Below are 17,449 nucleotides of genomic sequence, written 5' to 3' on the forward strand. Positions count from 1 at the left end.
AAGGTGCTACTCCATGTCCCAGTGTTTCCAGTGGCCTCACATAGACACTGGCCAACTGTCGACTCTGTGCCTGCTTGGGAGTTGTGTGAACTACTCCCAGGCATAGGAACATTAGCAGCCTGCCGCAGGGTGAGGTGTTACCTCCCTTTGCAGGAAGCCACTCAGGGTGTTAGCCCAAAAGGCGAGCTTCAAACGTGAAGCCCCCTTTGGTAGGCAAATGCAGTGGCATAGCAAGGTCAGGAGGTCCCCGGTGCGGAACATTTCTTGTCACCTCCCCCCGAGTGCAAACTGCAGAGACAGACTTCAGCAGAAAGAAACACCCCCTCCCCTTCCTTACCTATACGCTCTCCGCCATTTTGTCACCGCACTCACCGCACCGCCCTTCCTACGCTGCTGGGCAAATGGCTATCACACTCTTGAGGGGCAGCCCTTTGTTAGACAGGCTGGCGACAGAAACAGAGAGTGGAGACCAGTGCCCAAACAGTTTTATCCATGGGCGTGTAGCCCACAGGTAGCAACACATCTAGGGTGGGCTCCTAAGCTGCTAACATTCGAGGAATGGTTCAGACATCCATAGAATGGGGAGAACAGTGCCCTCTGGGATTGCTAGATGCCATACATAGCCAGAAAGTCATCACCAATAGGGAGGAGACCAGGAAGCGCATTGGCTGGTGAATGCATCATCCACCCAGGGCACTTTATGGCCATAAATATTGCACCCCTGGCACCATGAACCTCATTTCAAGAGAGAAAACTGGAGAGAGGACAGAAGAAGGACTGCACTGTCTGCTGGACAGCACTTACTGCACCTAGGGATAGCAAAGAGAGGACTGGGCCTATGGCTCCTGGCTTGGGAAAATATCTCTTCCAAGCCCAAAACCAAAGAAGTGACTCCAAGGGTCAGCCAGCTGACCCCCTGGGACTCGCACCAGGACAATCAAAGCTAAAGTAGCCCAATTTGGCAAGTCAGTAGCCACCTCTGAAGAATCACCGCTGATTGCTGATCCTCGATGGCCAAAATTTGCACCTGAGTCTGTTGGACCCAGGAGTGCCATCTGAGTCCAGGTTGGTCACCAAGAGGGACACCAGCCTCCACTAAAGGATACAGTTGCGACCACTATGAACAGAGACCAGTAGCCCAGCCATAGCTGACTTTCTACTGTCTCAAAAAGAACTGCAAGGGACCCTGCCCTCTGTCAGCAAAGTTGCCCAAATAGGACTGAGGGCTGAGGAATAACCGCAAAGGCACCCTTATCGATCGCACAGCTCCCGCAGCAACCCTGAGAATCTTCCATCTCCTGCATCAGCAGCATCAGGACCACTCCATTGAAGTCTATGGAAGATGTTGTATAAAGTTTGGTACTGAACTGGAAAACGCTTTGGTGGCCAGGTAACGTCCAAATACTCCTTATTGGTCCTGCAGACCTTCTCCCTGTCCGATTTGGTTGCCCAAGTCTGCATGGAGTAGTAAAACTCAACTCTTACAAACTTTTCAAAAGGGTACAGTTACCAATGCTTGTTTTGTGGTTAAACTGAAATTTAAGTTTTCTATTAAAATCTATGGGGCATATTATCAAGGGGGTTTATCTCCGCTTTTTTGGCTTTAACAGCCAAGAAAGCGGAGATAAAATTATCTCCCTATTACCTAGCTGTCGCTAACACCAGTTAGCGACAGCTAGTAGGAGATAGCGACCATCTTGGGCCCCACTTTGCATGTCAGTGATATTTATCACTAATGGCATGCAAAGTGGGCGTGCCAAGATGTTAGCGACTGGAAACAGTCGCTAACATCGCAATCTCCTATTACCAACTTTTGGAGATATTCGCTCTAAGCGCGAATATCTCCAAAAGCTAACACCTGCCCCTGAGCAGTTCTTAGCCATGTTATTCAATGGGAGGTGGATAACATGGCTAAGAGAATTAGCTCGCTAATGCATGAATATCGCTGACTTTTCAGCGATATTCATGCATTGCAGCCGATTTTTATCGCATTTGCGATAAACCTTGGTAATACCAAGGTTTATCTGCGATAAAAATCGCCGCAGCTCAGCGATAATTTTTTCACGCTAACCAAGCAATAGCGATAATTATCGCTATTGCTTGGTAATATGCCCCTATATTTTCAGAACCCTCTGGTGGATTTTGCTCATCTTGGAATCTAAAAAGTCATCTATTTTTATAAATTAGTGTTGGATTTCTTTTATGTCATGTGGCTTTCTTATTTCATTGTTTGGTACTGTCAAATAATTTACACCAGTTCCTTTGTTTAAGCTTTGCTGCTCAAAGCTGTAGCTACCCAGGGTTAAGCTTAAGGTTTTACAAATGAGCCTGACTGGACCCAAGACCGTTTTTGAATGTATTACATGGTAAGGTAGCACGGCCATTCCGAATAATATACTCAGAATCAGAATCAGAATAAACTTTATTCGATTTCAAAGCATGTTAAAATCATGAAAGTCACATTTTTAAACATTCATCATTGTTAAAAATTAATTCGACGAAATCACCTAGGGAGATTGTGGGGCATATTATCAAGGGGGTTTATCTCCGCTTTTTTGGCTTTAAAAGCCAAGAAAGCGGAGATAAAATGATCTCCCTATTACCTAGCTGTCGCTAACACCAGTTAGCGACAGCTAGTAGGAGATAGCGACCATCTTGGGCCCCGCTTTGCATGTCAGTGATACTTATTACTAATGACATGCAAAGTGGGCGTGCCAAGATGTTAGCGACTGGAAATAGTTGCTAACATCGCTATCTCCTATTACCAACTTTTGGAGATATTTGCGCTAAGCGCGAACATCTCCAAAAGCTAACACCTGCCCCTGAGCAGTTCTTAGCCATGTTATCCAATGGGAGGTGGATAACATGGCTAAGAGCATTAGCTCGGTAATGCATGAATATCGCGGATTTTTCAGCGATATTCATGCATTGCGGCTGATTTTTTTCGCATTTGCTTGGTAATACCAAGGTTTATCTGCGATAAAAATCGCCGCAGCTCAGCGGTAAATGTTGTCTCTAACCAAGCAATAGCGATAATTATCGCTATTGCTTGGTAATATGCCCCTGTATTTTTTAAAACATTTCCATTATATCATTGTTATTATCTATCTTTCTGAGAAGTGGTATACACATTATCACACAGTTATGCTATTTCTTTTCCTTATTCACTTCCCACCAGGGGGACAGGTTTCTAGAGATAATGCTCAGCTAGGAGAACAGTGAAAACCGACCAACACGAGGGCCATTACCCTCTTCACTGGACCACGATACACGTAACACCTTGGATTACTGCTTTGTATTAACAGCGGAGATTCTCATGCTGAGCACACACAACTGGGGCGCACTGGAGAAGCTACTTATCTCACTTGTATTCTCCAGGGTCGCAAGCTAAGCTATTAGAATTACACTGGTGTAATCAGGTGGCAACTCTTTTGCCCAAGATGCTGCTTCAATCCAGAAAGAATGACTATGAAAAGCGGAGAAGTATTGACTTTATATCCTCAACGGTATGAAATGAAAAAGGTAAATTCATTCCTACTTTTGAACCGTACCCGGACGTGCTCTACCCAGCTCTTAACGGATCTTTATATATCAGATTTAGATAATGCACCCTGCCGGTGAAACTATACACTTGTACTTTGAAAAAAGGAGAAAGTAGTTAATCGACCTGCGCTTTAGGTTGTTCTGTTCCTTTTCCCTCCACCCACTCTTCATTGCTCATGGTGTAAGACGCTGTAAGTATGCTCTGACTTTATGCATGCGTAAAAACTCTGAAGTGCCATCTTGCTAATTATAAAGAAAACACAATTAAAATACATTATAAAAGTAATGTAAGAACTAAGGGACTTAATTCTACTTAAATGCAAGTGCTTCTAGTTGCAGAGGTCAACAGTTATGATGTGGATTGCCGCCAATACACATCATAACTGTTAGCACTTTTCTAGACCGCTGCATGGCCATGCACCCTCACTTCATTACTGGATGTCTTTTAATTGCAAGCTGTATCTTCTGGAAGTGGGACTTCTTTTAAACATTTTTTTAAAATATTAGTTTTTAATTATTTTTAATATGTTATCAAATGCTTAATGTGTGCTTGATTATGTATTGTGTACTGTAGGCCTGTTTTCGTCAGGCTGACGCAATAAAGTATTAATATTCACTTCTCATACTTTTCTGTGGCTGTGGCTGTGCCATGAACCGGTGCACTGTACCAGTGCGGAGCCCAGCACCTGGTCTTTTTTTTCTTTTTGCATTTGAGGGAGGATATTTACAATCCCCTATCACCACCTCACTTTCTCGACGCTGTGGTGGTGATAGGAACTTCGCCTTATTCACAAGGCTGCGTTCAGCCACTTAACATGGCTGAACGCTGCCTTGTGCATAAGGCACCCTTCCACACTATACTTAGCGTGAAAGGGGCGGTTAATGGGTGTTGTCGTGGGCGTTCCACTCTAATACTGCCCAATATTTACGAGGGTGGGGGAAATATGGGGCAGTGCTAAAATGAAGACCAGGGCAGACTTGGTTTTACCCTAGCGCAATGAGGAGTAATGTTAAATTTCTCCTAGTTTTTGGTGCTCCCATGTGTGCTGCGTTGTGCAGAAATAGCAAAATGCCATTGATTGTTTATGTGCAGAAGGCATCCCTTTCTGCACATAAACAATCATTTAAAAACATTACATTTTGCCACTTCTATGTGTGCCGCTGTAAGCAGCACTCATAGAAGTTTCAAAACACCATTTCAAATTGTTTATGTGCAGGAAGGGGAACCTTCCTGCACCTTCCTGCACATAAACAATCATTCCCCTCAATGCAGGCCCCCTTGTACTATTCTGCAAAGGTGTCTGCGTTGGCGCTAGGCAGATAAATTAGCGCTAGCGCATGAGGGAAACGCAAGGCTACACTGTATTCTTGTAAATACAGTGCTGCCCTGCGTTTCAGAAGTGGCGGAGCGCGGCATCAAGCCAAAGAGTCTAATGCCGCGCTCTGCCACTTACTTTTAAATATGCCCCGCGGTGTCTAAAGTCATGTTGCTCGGTACTTCTTTCAGTCACAGCATGAACTTTAGAATACACAATTCAGAAAGAGAGACAGAAAATCCCTTCCCACTGTTTCCGACTTGTACTGTCTGCATTTCATGTAATATTTTGGAGAAATTCCTATTTATATCTATGAACTACACACCGCAAACTGAAAAAACAGGTGCTCAGATCTGGTCTGAGCCAGTGCAGCTGTTCCTGATGCGGTCCCTGCTAATTAAATCAAAACCTACCCCGGGGTCACAGTTTCATAGTTGAAGGAGCCTCAGTTATGGAAAACACGGTCTCCTGCGAGCCACTATGAGACAAACTATTTTAACTAACCCTCAAAAAGAAAAGCATGCAATTATTCCGGTATATAAAGGACTGAAACATGGACATTGTTTATAGTAATTATTTCCAGTATTGTGCAGCAGGGGGCGCAATAACCTAACTTATTCTAGAAAGCCTTAAGGGCTAGCTATAGTGTTAGAAATTATAGGGTAACCGATGGCAGAGAGGTAGTAGCCTTTCTGGAACAAGCTGTGACCCATTAGTGGAATACCTGAATCCTTCTGCCGTTGGACAGGCGCTGCCTGTATCTTGCCCTGGGACACTCTCCAAGACCCTGCCAGCCCGCCCGCCTCCCGCCTCTCGCCGTGGGACCCCTTCTGCCATCTCGGGAGTCCGGCTGACGAGCGGAGTGTGGGCGTGGTCCAGGCATAGGACCACAACACCCAGCAGGCCTAGCGGGACATACCGCGAGATTTCGGCGCCAGGAGGCGCATAAATTTACCAAGAACAAAAAGAGTCGGAAGGTCTGTTAAGCTACGTAGCTGAGTTTATAAGGTCCTTCTAAAATGACCCTTTTGGATTGCACTGAACCAGACCAAATGGTAACATGACACGATAATGTATTTGATATCCTATCAGCCCACCCATCTGGCGGAGCCTCGTCATGTAGGACGTCTGACCAGGTGGTGAGTCCAAGCCCAGATGTATTGGCTAGACACCACACACTACTGGTTCATCATATGAACGTGTCCGTGCCACTGAATGGTGCTGAGAAAATGCAGTGCAAAACAGGGAATAAAGAATAAGTGATCTTAAAATGACGGTCGAGGTAAAGAAAAAATGTTTTTATTGAAGATATTCACCAAGACGCCAGATTAAAAAAGAGTGTGGGACAGTGTGAAATAATCACTGTGATGCTTGGTTGTGTTAAGGATCAGGCCAACATGTTTCTGCCGAAGGTGAAACTACACCGGCATTCTTCAGGGCCGAATACACAAAGATGTTGCTACTGCAATGATACACTCAGACAATTAATACAAAGTGCAGACAAAAAAAGGACAGACCAAATGATTTGTTTAAAGTACTGTCCAAACTATTGGTGTGGTCTGATAGACCATCCTACCATCTCCTCCAGATCAGTAGTTAATAGAGGTAGAGATCCTAAAAAAGGAAACAAAAAAAGACAACTAATATTGTTTGTTCTGCCATCATGATGGACTAATCACAATATCAGGACCAACATATAAACTCAGCTAGGCTGGTCCCTATTAGGACGGCCACATGTTAATAAGGTTACATATTCAAGTCAACCACCAGACATTGCTGAACATTAATTATGAACAATGCTTTCAAAGACTTACCCAGCAATGTGTGGGAGTCGAGCCTCACCTCACCCGGCGACGGCTCGGAGATTGAGGCCCCGCTCTGTGCACAGAACAGAAAATTTAACGTGTCATCCTGAGTTGACTCAGAGGTCTGTGGTCAGTGTCAGGTTATACAGTCTGTGCATTTAAAAACTGGTTGTGTGACTGTCCTCTCTGAACGCTGCCCCATGGAGAACAAAAGGAAGGACTGGTTGTCTGACCAGATCAGAGTCTAGTCGCTGGCTAGTAAAATGACCCTAGAATGATTATCTATGTTCATCTAGTGCCCATTTGATGGTGGTACAATCAGTTGTAAATACCCACCCTCCCTAGGCCAGGCAATGGATGTAAAAAGTCTAGCTCAAGAATAGTTATCCCAGAATAAAGGATTTGATTGGGAAGACCCATGTAATGTGCTCATCTAGAAGAGTATATGGAATGAAATACAGTAGAGCATAAACCAATCCCCTTAGACTGCAGGTGAAGAAAGAGTAAGTAAAATGCTCAGAATTGCAAGTCTGACTAAGAAAGCGTCTGCCCCAAGTGAGTATAGTTTAACAATAAGTTCTATGTAAAAGTGGGGGCCACAGCAAGACCACAAAGCCTAGAAATGCGCGTCCCAATCTGGCTAACTCACCTCTCCGTCGGTACCTCTTGACTGACACCTAAGCCGAAGGGGAGGCAACGAGGAGAGGTGAGGCTAATGTATTTATACCCCTTCTGATTGGTAAAACGGCAGCAGCTGTGCTCCTATCGCTGCTGCCGATAAAGCGATCGTCTTTGTTATGCGCATGCGCGGAAAGGTGGCACTGAACCGCGCTGTCTTTGATGTGCGCATGCGCGGAAAATGGCACTAAACAGCGCTGTGTACCCAAACGCGGGCATGCGCAATGGTGTATCCAAGCGCCTCCATGTCGGCGCCGGAATTAGAGCAGCGCACGTGTTTAAATAAACGGACTGTTTACAAACAACAGCAGAGATCCTAGCTAGTGAGCGCATGCTCTGTGATGTGCATGCTTGTGTTGTATGTGCAATGCGCGTTGCCGAGAGTAACCATTCGGCAGGAGAATAACGCGGTAAGCTACATTGAATGACCCTGCCCTACGGGACTAACACGCAAGAAATGCATAGAAGGTGATCACATTGGTGGCACAGTGCATGACAGCTCCCAGTACGAACATGGCTACATAAGCTAAAGTCCCTAGCCAGACATAATGCATCCTAAGGGGACAATGAACACCAACATGCTTATAATGGCAATGGTGTAGTTAGATACAGACCATAGTCAATCAGTGTAGTCTGTAAATATAGAGAGAATGGGTGTAAAAGTATGCTAGATGTCAGGACCCACAGCAAATTATGGCGGAAGGGTTGATGTCGTCACTATAAGACTAGGGGGTTCCAACACATGGTAATAATCGCTGGTTATACTCAACGGTGAGTCTACCAGGACCAGAGACAACGGAGCTAACAGACTCTAGCCTAATGGTAGTATTGTGTTGGAAGTGAGATAAACTGTTTGCTGACGTGTGTTAAATGATGTCTGGTTGCTGCAGAGGTCTACATAGTGTGAAGTATGGGTAACACCATCTAATATTGTGTTGAGTAGTAGATGGCGTCTCCGGAAGCTCGCGGCTGATTAAATGGACACCCAAGGTATGTTGTCATTCAACCCTGAGGTGTCAGTTTGCAATTTAAAAATCCAGCGTTGCTCCTTGATGAAAAGAAACCTTGAAATGTCCGTTATATGTGGTGGGATGAATGGTTGTTCCAAAACAACCCACCTGAGATCTTCAGCTTTATGCTTTTTAATCAAAAAGTGGTTTGTGAGGCAGGTGGACTGTTTATTACATCGTATTGTGCTCTTATGTTCACTAATACGGGACTTCACTTTCCTGGTGGTATGTCCAATGTAAGCCATGCCACACGGGCATGTAATCCTGTAGATCACTCTCTCAGAGTTACAGTTAGTATGTTTCAGCAACTTCCACGGTCTGTCAGTTCCGATGTCAACGGAAAGTGTCTTACAGGTCTGTGGGCATGACGCACAGTTACCACAGGGGTGGTGCCCTTGAACCGGAGTGGTATTCCAAATGGTGTCGAGGGTGGTGGTAATTTCCTTCCTAGGTGTCCGTGGTCTAGTATGGACCAGTGTATCCCTGATGCTGGATCCTCGTTTGAAAGCAAACAGGGGCCTGGGTATATCCCCTGACACCGTGTTCAAGATTTTCCAATGTTTCAGGATTATTCTCTTGACCCTGTTGGAGCTGGTGCTGAAGGTATGTACCATAGTGATCCTTTCGGAAGGTGTCTTCGCACTACGGTGTTCCATCAGAGCCTCCCGGTTATTGTTAAAGGCTCTCTTGTTAGCCCGACGTATCAATTGTTTTGGGTAATGCCGCTCCTTCAGGTTGCATGCTAGTTCCCTGGCGTGTTGTTCATATAGCTGGTTAGAGGAGCAATTTCTCCGTACCCTGAGAAACTGACCCACTGGCAAATTGTCACGTAGTGACTGCGGGTGAAAACTCTGGTATGACAAGAGGGAATTGCGTGCCATTGGTTTTTTGTACAATCGGCTCTGAAGTCCTCCCTCTTCTGGAAAAATCAGAAGATCCAGAAATGGTAGTTGCTGCTTACTGTACTCCACCGTGAAGCGGAGATATTGGTTCCTGGAGTTGAGCCATGTATGGAAATCGGTTATCTCCTCACAAGTGCCTCTCCATATGACGATGATGTCATCTATGTACCGTCGCCACAGCAACACCTTACAAAAGTAAGGGTTGCTGTTGTTCAGGACGTGGTCTTGCTCGAACTGATGCATATAGAGGTTCGCCAAACTGGGGGCGAAAACGCTCCCCATTGATGTCCCCGAGACTTGGAGATAAAGGTCATCCTGGTACTGGAAGTAGTTCTCCATCATAGCCAACCTGGCACACTCCATGATGAAAGGTATCGGAGTGATGGTCTCAGGTGGTTTAGATACCAGTAGATGTCTTATGCAATCAAGGGTCTCCTGCTGCGGGATGCATGTGTACAGAGACTCAACGTCGAAACTCACCAATAGGTCGGTCTCGACGTTGAACTCAGTCACTGCAAGAAGACGAAGGACATCGCCAGTGTCCTGCAGATACGTGGGAGTCTCTTTCACCAGAGGTTTCAAAAAAACATCCACAAATGTTGAGAGCGGCTCCAGTAGAGACCCTATACCCGAGATTATGGGGCGACCCGGAGGTGGTCTCTTCTCCTTGTGTATTTTAGGGAGGCAATAGAAGTAAGGGACCACCGGATGGATCGTGGTCAAATACCTTGCTTCTTGAGATGTAATCCATCCCTCACAGGATGCTTCCTCAACGAGACTCTTAATATCGTTGGAGAGTCTCATGGTCGGGTCTTCAGTGAGTCGACGATAGGCCTGCACGTTGCTCAGTTGTTGTAGGCACTCTCTGTGGTAGGTATCTGTGTCCTGTATGACGACGGCACCGCCTTTGTCAGCGGGCTTGATGGTGATACTGGTGTCCTTGGACAGGGTAATGAGTGCCGATTTCTCCATTCTAGTCATGTTGGAAAAGGACTTGTTGTTGTCACGGTCCATGTTCATGATATCATGAGTAACTGCCTGCTCAAAGGCAATGACCCTAGCTGGCACCTGGTGACTGAGAGGTGTGAAAGTGGACTTGGGTTTAAGACCAGTATTGTGATCTATCGGGTCCACCGAATCGTTGTTTTCATTGGTAGGTTTAAAGAAAAAATGCAAGCGGACCTTCCTATAGAAGGACTCTAACTCACACCTCAAGTTGAAAGGATCTCCTACATTTGTAGGGACAAAGCCAAGTCCTTTGTTCAAAACTGAGGTCTCCATAGGCGTGAGTGTGCGACTGCTGAGATTCACTACTAAGTCGCTATAAATTTACCATCATCCCCGTCTCGCGGGACGCGAGCGGGACGCCGGGCTAAGCCCGGGCCAAGGGCGGGCCCGTTTTAGCCCGTTCTAGACAGTGAGAGACTGGACTGGGCCATCCCTCTTACTTTCACCCTCAAAATCGAACAGTGGCAAGGTAAAACACCTTTACATCTACAGTGTAATTGGACTTTTGTGCTACCTATTACTATGCACAATTACCTGGTTCAGGTAGTGACAAAAATTAATAATACTCGGAGGTCCTCCCTAGGTATGGGGGATTCGCCACCTTGTGCTCAAATCAACCAATCAGGGGAGTCTCAGCCTCTAACTGATGATCACATTGCCACCGACCCTAGTGAAGACCCAATTGAGCACCTAGCTACTAATGTTTCAATGACCTCTACGGACCAACAACTTGACCCCTTTACAGATTTGATTAACTTAGAAGACCAAGATAAATCTGTAATAATTGAGGAGCCAGTTATAGAGAGCAATACCTCCCCAACACCGGTCCCCGCACCAAGAGCCAAAAAAGGGATCACTAAGGCGCTACCTAGAAGAGGCGGCCTACGCTCTTGTAAAAACAAACCTGTAACCCCACCTAGACGAGCAAAGAGAAAGAAAGAAGATGGGATAAGGGAGGAAGAGTATGAAAACGAAGAAGGGGAGGACACCCTCTTAATTAAGCTCATGGGTACACTAGAGTCCAAACTATTAGGATTAATGAAACCCCTCATATCTAAGGTTGACCAATTAGTTACTAAGGTCAACAAGCTAGAGTCCCTGATAAGGAAAACCAACGAGGGGGTGGGGGAAATATCAAATCAAGTTGCTTCCAAATTTGAACAAACGGAGACTGCGGGAAAATCACTCGGGGTGAACACGAATACTGGCCTACAAGCTTTTCCAGAACAAGCCCAGCAAGCTAGCCCTAGGAATGGTAACACCTCTGATATGGCCCTAGTTTCAGATGCAGCCCAATTAGCGGCCAACAGCATACCTGAGATCCTAAACCCAGAAACTGCCCCAGTTGAACTAATTGTTGAAGCCTCGCCCCTTATTTTAGTACTAGCAAACACACCCATGCTGAAAACTGGTCAGATCGAGTCTCCAGATTCCCTAAGAAACAAGGCTCTCCAGTGGCTTAGTAGTAACATGCATATATCTCCCTGGGGCAAGGAAAAATTATCAGACGATCTGCTTACAGCAAGAAGGGTGAGGTGGATAGGTACTAAGGCAAAGAAATTTCAAGGGGATTGTGTGGTCTTGAATTTCAAGGGCCCTGAGGTCCTGCCCGATGTCCTACGGAATATTCTCCCCCCACAACGTAGGACAGCTGAAATAGTTCCACTGACACTGGATTTCTTCTATAGTAGAAGAGGTCTAGTAGCCAAGCCGAGTATATTAAGAACTAAATGGACAGTAGTGGGAAATAGAAGGGCCAGAACCAACCCAGTATGTGAGTGGGGGTTAAACTTGGATAACCAATATTCTGTGTTAACGGACTTAAATGAGTGTGATTGACTCGCATGTGTCTCTCCTGTTACTCTGAATATGCAATTGGGCCAAGGACATGCTAAGATTTCCATGTTAGACGAATCTATACCAGCCCCAGATGTATCTCGCACTTCCCCCGTGGAAGAACAAAATAGAGTCCAGGTGGAACAGGAAAGAACATTGGAGGAAATTGAGATGTCACCGAGATTAAATAAAAATGTAACACTAGGAGTAGACCCTGCAGAAACATTAAATATTCCTGACATTGTCCAGACACACTCTCAGCAGGCTAAACCGCAATTATTAATTATTTCATGGAACATAGCTGGAGTTACTAACAAGCTAAACATCCCAGACTGGGTCGATTTTACTAACCAGTTCGATATCATCATGTTCCAAGAAACATGGTCGCTTACACCAATTTTCAGGCAAGGGTATCTGAACTTTTTTGTCCCGGCAATAAGCAATCGAGTGGGACGTCCCTCGGGTGGCCTGTTAATTTGGGTACGCCAAACTTTGAATTGTTCGGTTAAGCAAAGGTCTATACCCTCTAACAACATTTTGGCACTTGATATTACCTGGCAAAACGGTCAACAGCTAGCCCTGTTCAATCTTTATTCAAGGGGAGCTGCCAGGGGCAAACCATCAGAGACCCTATCGTGCCTTGAGAATAATATTGAACAGCTACCAGACCCTATCCATATAATAATAGGCGGGGATTTTAATACTACCTTTGAACCCTTGGGTGAGGAGGACAAAGTCCTGGCCGAAGATGAGGATACCAAGTGGGGAATACCCCAACTAGATATCCCTGTAATTAGGAAATGGAGCACGGTAGCAATACAACTGAAAAGTTTTTGTCTTTCAAGAGGACTTAGAGCAGCAAATGGTCGGACAGTGTCAGATTCTATGGGGAAAAACACCTTTGATAATGGCAGATCGGCCAGTAGGATAGATTATATACTACTGGATGTAAGGCTCTGGGATAAATTGGTAGATATGGAAGTGAAGGTTAAGATTGAAAGTGATCACAATCCATTGTGCCTGACACTACATACCTACCACGACATACCCGAGCATCCAAGAGAGGGTTATATGGTTACGCAGGACCTAGTAAGTTCTAACAACTTCCGATACTTGAAGTGGAGTATGCTCCTAGAAGATCTAGTAAAAATAGAGACTCTAAAGAAAGTAGTTGTGGGTGAAATTGCTAAGATTAAGTCCCATATTGGACAGACTGATTTTATTGACTATATGATGGCTGCCCATGAGACACTTTTTACCTTAATCCAAAGTTTTTTTCGCAAAAAAATCTCCACAAATAAAATGAAGAAAACACAAGAAACTAGAGGGTGGTATGATAAGAGCTGTAGGGCAGCTCGAGACAACCTTAGTAAGGCACTAAGACTAGGGAGGCCAGATGCAGTAAGGCTGGCGAGAAACCAGTATAGGCAGGTTCAAAAATTAGCTAAGAAGCGTTGGGACGAGGAGTGTTGGCAAGAACTCAAGGAGGTATGCGCCTCCAAGGATTCTAAGCGCTTCTGGGCTTCAGTAAAATGGGCAAAGGGTGGCATAGCACCCCAGCCTGCTAACAATGTCGCAAAGAACAGCTGGATAGAATACTTTCAACCACAGTATGCTCGTAACCCTATGTTTAATAATGTTAGCCTTCCTCCACAAGTTTACTACAAAGCACCATTATTTGTTGAGAGGGATGTGAGCGTTGTACTGGACTGTGTGGCAGGGGGGAAAGCCCCAGGCATGGACGGAATTCCGGCTGATATTTTTTTATCTGACCGGAAGTCCTGGTGCACCTACTTTACAATGTTGGCCAATGCAGTGGCCATGGGAGGGAAAGTGCCTGCCTCATGGAAGGGAGCCGAAATAATTCCCATATATAAAAAAGGCGACAGATCCCTGGCTAAAAACTACAGACCCATTAGTTTGATCGACACAGCTCAAAAGCTAATGGGCCGACTAGTGCAAAATAAACTGCAGCAATGGATCGACGAAAATAACATCCTGTCACCTTATCAAGCTGGGTTCAGGCCCTTAACTAGCAGCGTCGACCAAGTCCTCCATTTTCTAACAATTTATTGGAGAAATGTCACCTTGAAAAAGGGGACATTGTATGCAGTTTTTGTAGATTTAAAAGCCGCTTTCGACCTGGTCCCCAGGGAAAAACTTTGGCAGACTTTGATGGATGCAGGCATAAAACAGGAATTGCTTACACTCCTTGTTCGCCTACACGAAAATTATTTCGCTAGGATACGATGGGGCAATCAAGGAGATGTAACTGATTCCTTCCCGGTAGAACGTGGGGTGAGGCAAGGGTGTGTCCTAGCGCCAACTCTCTTCTCTATCTATATAAATGGTATCGTTAAACATCTAGAGAAGATTGCTAGTGACGCCCCTGTAATAGCCGGCTCTCGTGTGCCAGTTCTCATGTTTGCGGACGATACATTATTACTTTCCCGCACCCCTAGTGGGTTACAAAAAGTAGTTGATGCCTTTGGTGTTTATTGTGATGAAAGGGGCCTAGAATTAAACACCACCAAAACTAAATTTATGTGCCTCAATCAGCAGTCCTCTTTCAAGGGTGTAATAAAATACAAAGGAACAACCTTAGAAAGAGCGGACTCTTTTACATACCTAGGTATCACTCTGCAAGAAAACATGAGCTGGAAGCATCACATAACCACAACCCTACTAAAATTTAGACAGCTAGCAGGTGCCATCTCGCTAAAACACCGAACCTCACTGACTAAGCCTGTGAATTGTGTCATGGAAATCTATTCTATGAAAGTACTGGGGGCTTGTTTATATGGTTCTGAATTATGGGGCTTCTCAAACTTGAGTGAACTGGGCCGAGCTGAAAATAGGTTCCTAAGAGGGGTCGTAATGGTCCCCCAAAGCACACCAACAATCCCGTTAAAACTAGACCTGGGTAGAAAATCGGTTGTGGATATAGCGAGGCTTCGGCCCCTCCTATATTGGAGGCGAATTATGGTGACCCCAGAACTAGGCCACTATGCAGCAGCACTGATGGATGTCATCAAATTCGATCGTTTCCATACCATCCCATGGTTAAGGGAGTTGCGGGGACTACTTACAAAATTGAAATTGGACCATTTATGGGACAACAAAGACCCAACCTGCTTCCCTTCTAAGGAAAAACTAAAAGATTTATATTGGGAAATGATATATTTTGCAATGTTTAGTGACAGTATAAGCGCAAATCTAACATCTCGCTTTTTAAATTTAAAAATGTACCCCTCATATGAACCTTTTTGGGACCTAATTGAAAAACCTTATGATAGAAAACTTTATTTTCAATTCCGCATTGGTACATTACCTTTAAATGCGTTTAAGAAGCATTGGTCCCAGACATGGGATGAACATTGTCACCATTGTAATGAGGAAATTGAACACATCTCCCATTTCTTGTTTTGTTGTCCATTGTATCTGACCCCCAGACGTAAGTGGTTAAAACCGGTGTGCTTAAAGTTAGGAACCCGAAGCCAATCTGAAGCCCTTAGGATACTTGCATCAGACTGTACAACATTATATGTGGTTGGTGTAGCAAAATATTTGGCGTGGTCGTGGCTAATTCGTACCCGATCACTAACGGCTACTGTATTATAATGAAATTATGTATATCCTTAAATTGTATTTTTGCGACATAGATCATGTTCTTTATTTTTTAACCTATGGAATGTGTCTTTTTAAATTGTAATAATGTGTTGTAATTTTACGAACTTTTATTATGTATTGTTCGACATTTAATGTTTAATATGTATTTTTAGAAGTATTTTTATAAGTAGTATTTATTGTATAGGGTTAGGTGAATGCTTTTATGACAAAATGTCGAATAAAGCTTATAAAAAAAAAAAAAAAAAAAAAAGGAACAAGCTGTTGCAAACTGTCAGACTCGAGCCCTGGTAACCTTTGAAAGTGTTGGGACGGGCGAAGTGCCCCACAGCTTTCCAAAAACCAAAATAAAACAACCCCTCCCTCCACAGGCCCTAAATAAATCAACAAGCATCAGAAACACAAGCTACATCGCTACACTGGCATGCATTACACTAATATATGAAATAAATCAAATAAAATTAAATACTGCACGTCCGCTTCTGTGTTCTTGTGCAATTTGTAGCATAAGTAGAAGAGCTTCCTTAACCAATCCACACGCTGCACTCATGCTATTAACCAGCATGAGAGAAGCTGTAGGATTGGATAGAGCAGGTTGGCTGGACGCTACTTCAGGCCCTAGAGGCCTGTGCTTGCTCTGCACCCTCTACGACAGATCTTCATATTGCGCATCTCAGGCTGGCCATCGCAAGACAGCCAGACAAATTTATATGCGCACTTTGGAGTGTCTGGCCAGCCACTGCTCCAGTCCTGCATGCTGCCAATCAGCAGCTGAGAACACGCCCCACATTTTTCTCGGTTCGGGGGCAGGCTGCGGCAAGCATCTGTAAAAAATAAAAAGGTAATGAAATCGTTTCATTACCATTTTCTTTTTGACATTTGCTATGCACAGCTTGCAGTGGGCAGGTGGGGACAATGCTCCTACGCCCTCATGAAGAAACCGCTACTGCTGTCAGGTCTTATTTTGTGCAAACGCGATACCTCTCAAAGTTTGCATTGTGGCGATAATTACTTTAGTGAATAGCTCTCATTTTAAATATTTTGTTTACTGTTCAGTAAAAGCACAGCGAGCAAGTAGGGAGACGATGTGAAGAGGTCACATTTCATTAGGTGGTTTTCGTTAAGTGCTGTGTTCATAATGACCGAGACAGCAAAAACTGTTTCTTTAACCCCTCCCCTGCTGATGACGGAACCGCTCCCTCATCAGCTACGGTTGGGCTGTGCTGATGACGGAGCGGTTCTTTCATGGCCCGGCAGCCGTGCCTGCGCGGCGCTGATTTCGCGCCTGCGCGGCAGTTGTATTGAGCGGGCGGGTCATGACGGAACCGCTCCGTCACCAGCACAGCTCAACTGCGGCTGGTGACGGAGCGGTTCTGTCACCAGCACGCGGCCGCCGCGCGGCCTCCCCGCCCCGTTAGCGCTGCGACAGAATAGCCGCCACAGCGAAAGGGTTAAGATTGGCAGAGGACAGGAATGTCTAACAACTTACCATTAAAAATAAAAACAATGCAATCATATTGTTGATTCAACAATGTACCTTGGTGCACTTTGTGATAAAACACCAAATTATAGCCAATCAGTAAGTTTTATTATACACACAAAAGATGCAATTTTCAGTAGCAAAATCCATTAAGGTAAACAATAATTTTTAAAACTCTCACAAAATCCATGTTCAAGCCATTATTCGTCAAACACAACTAAACAACAGACCCAAGGACCCACCC

This window comes from Lissotriton vulgaris, chromosome 7 (genome assembly GCF_964263255.1).
Source record: "Lissotriton vulgaris chromosome 7, aLisVul1.2, whole genome shotgun sequence".
Classification (NCBI taxonomy): Eukaryota; Metazoa; Chordata; class Amphibia; order Caudata; family Salamandridae; genus Lissotriton; species Lissotriton vulgaris.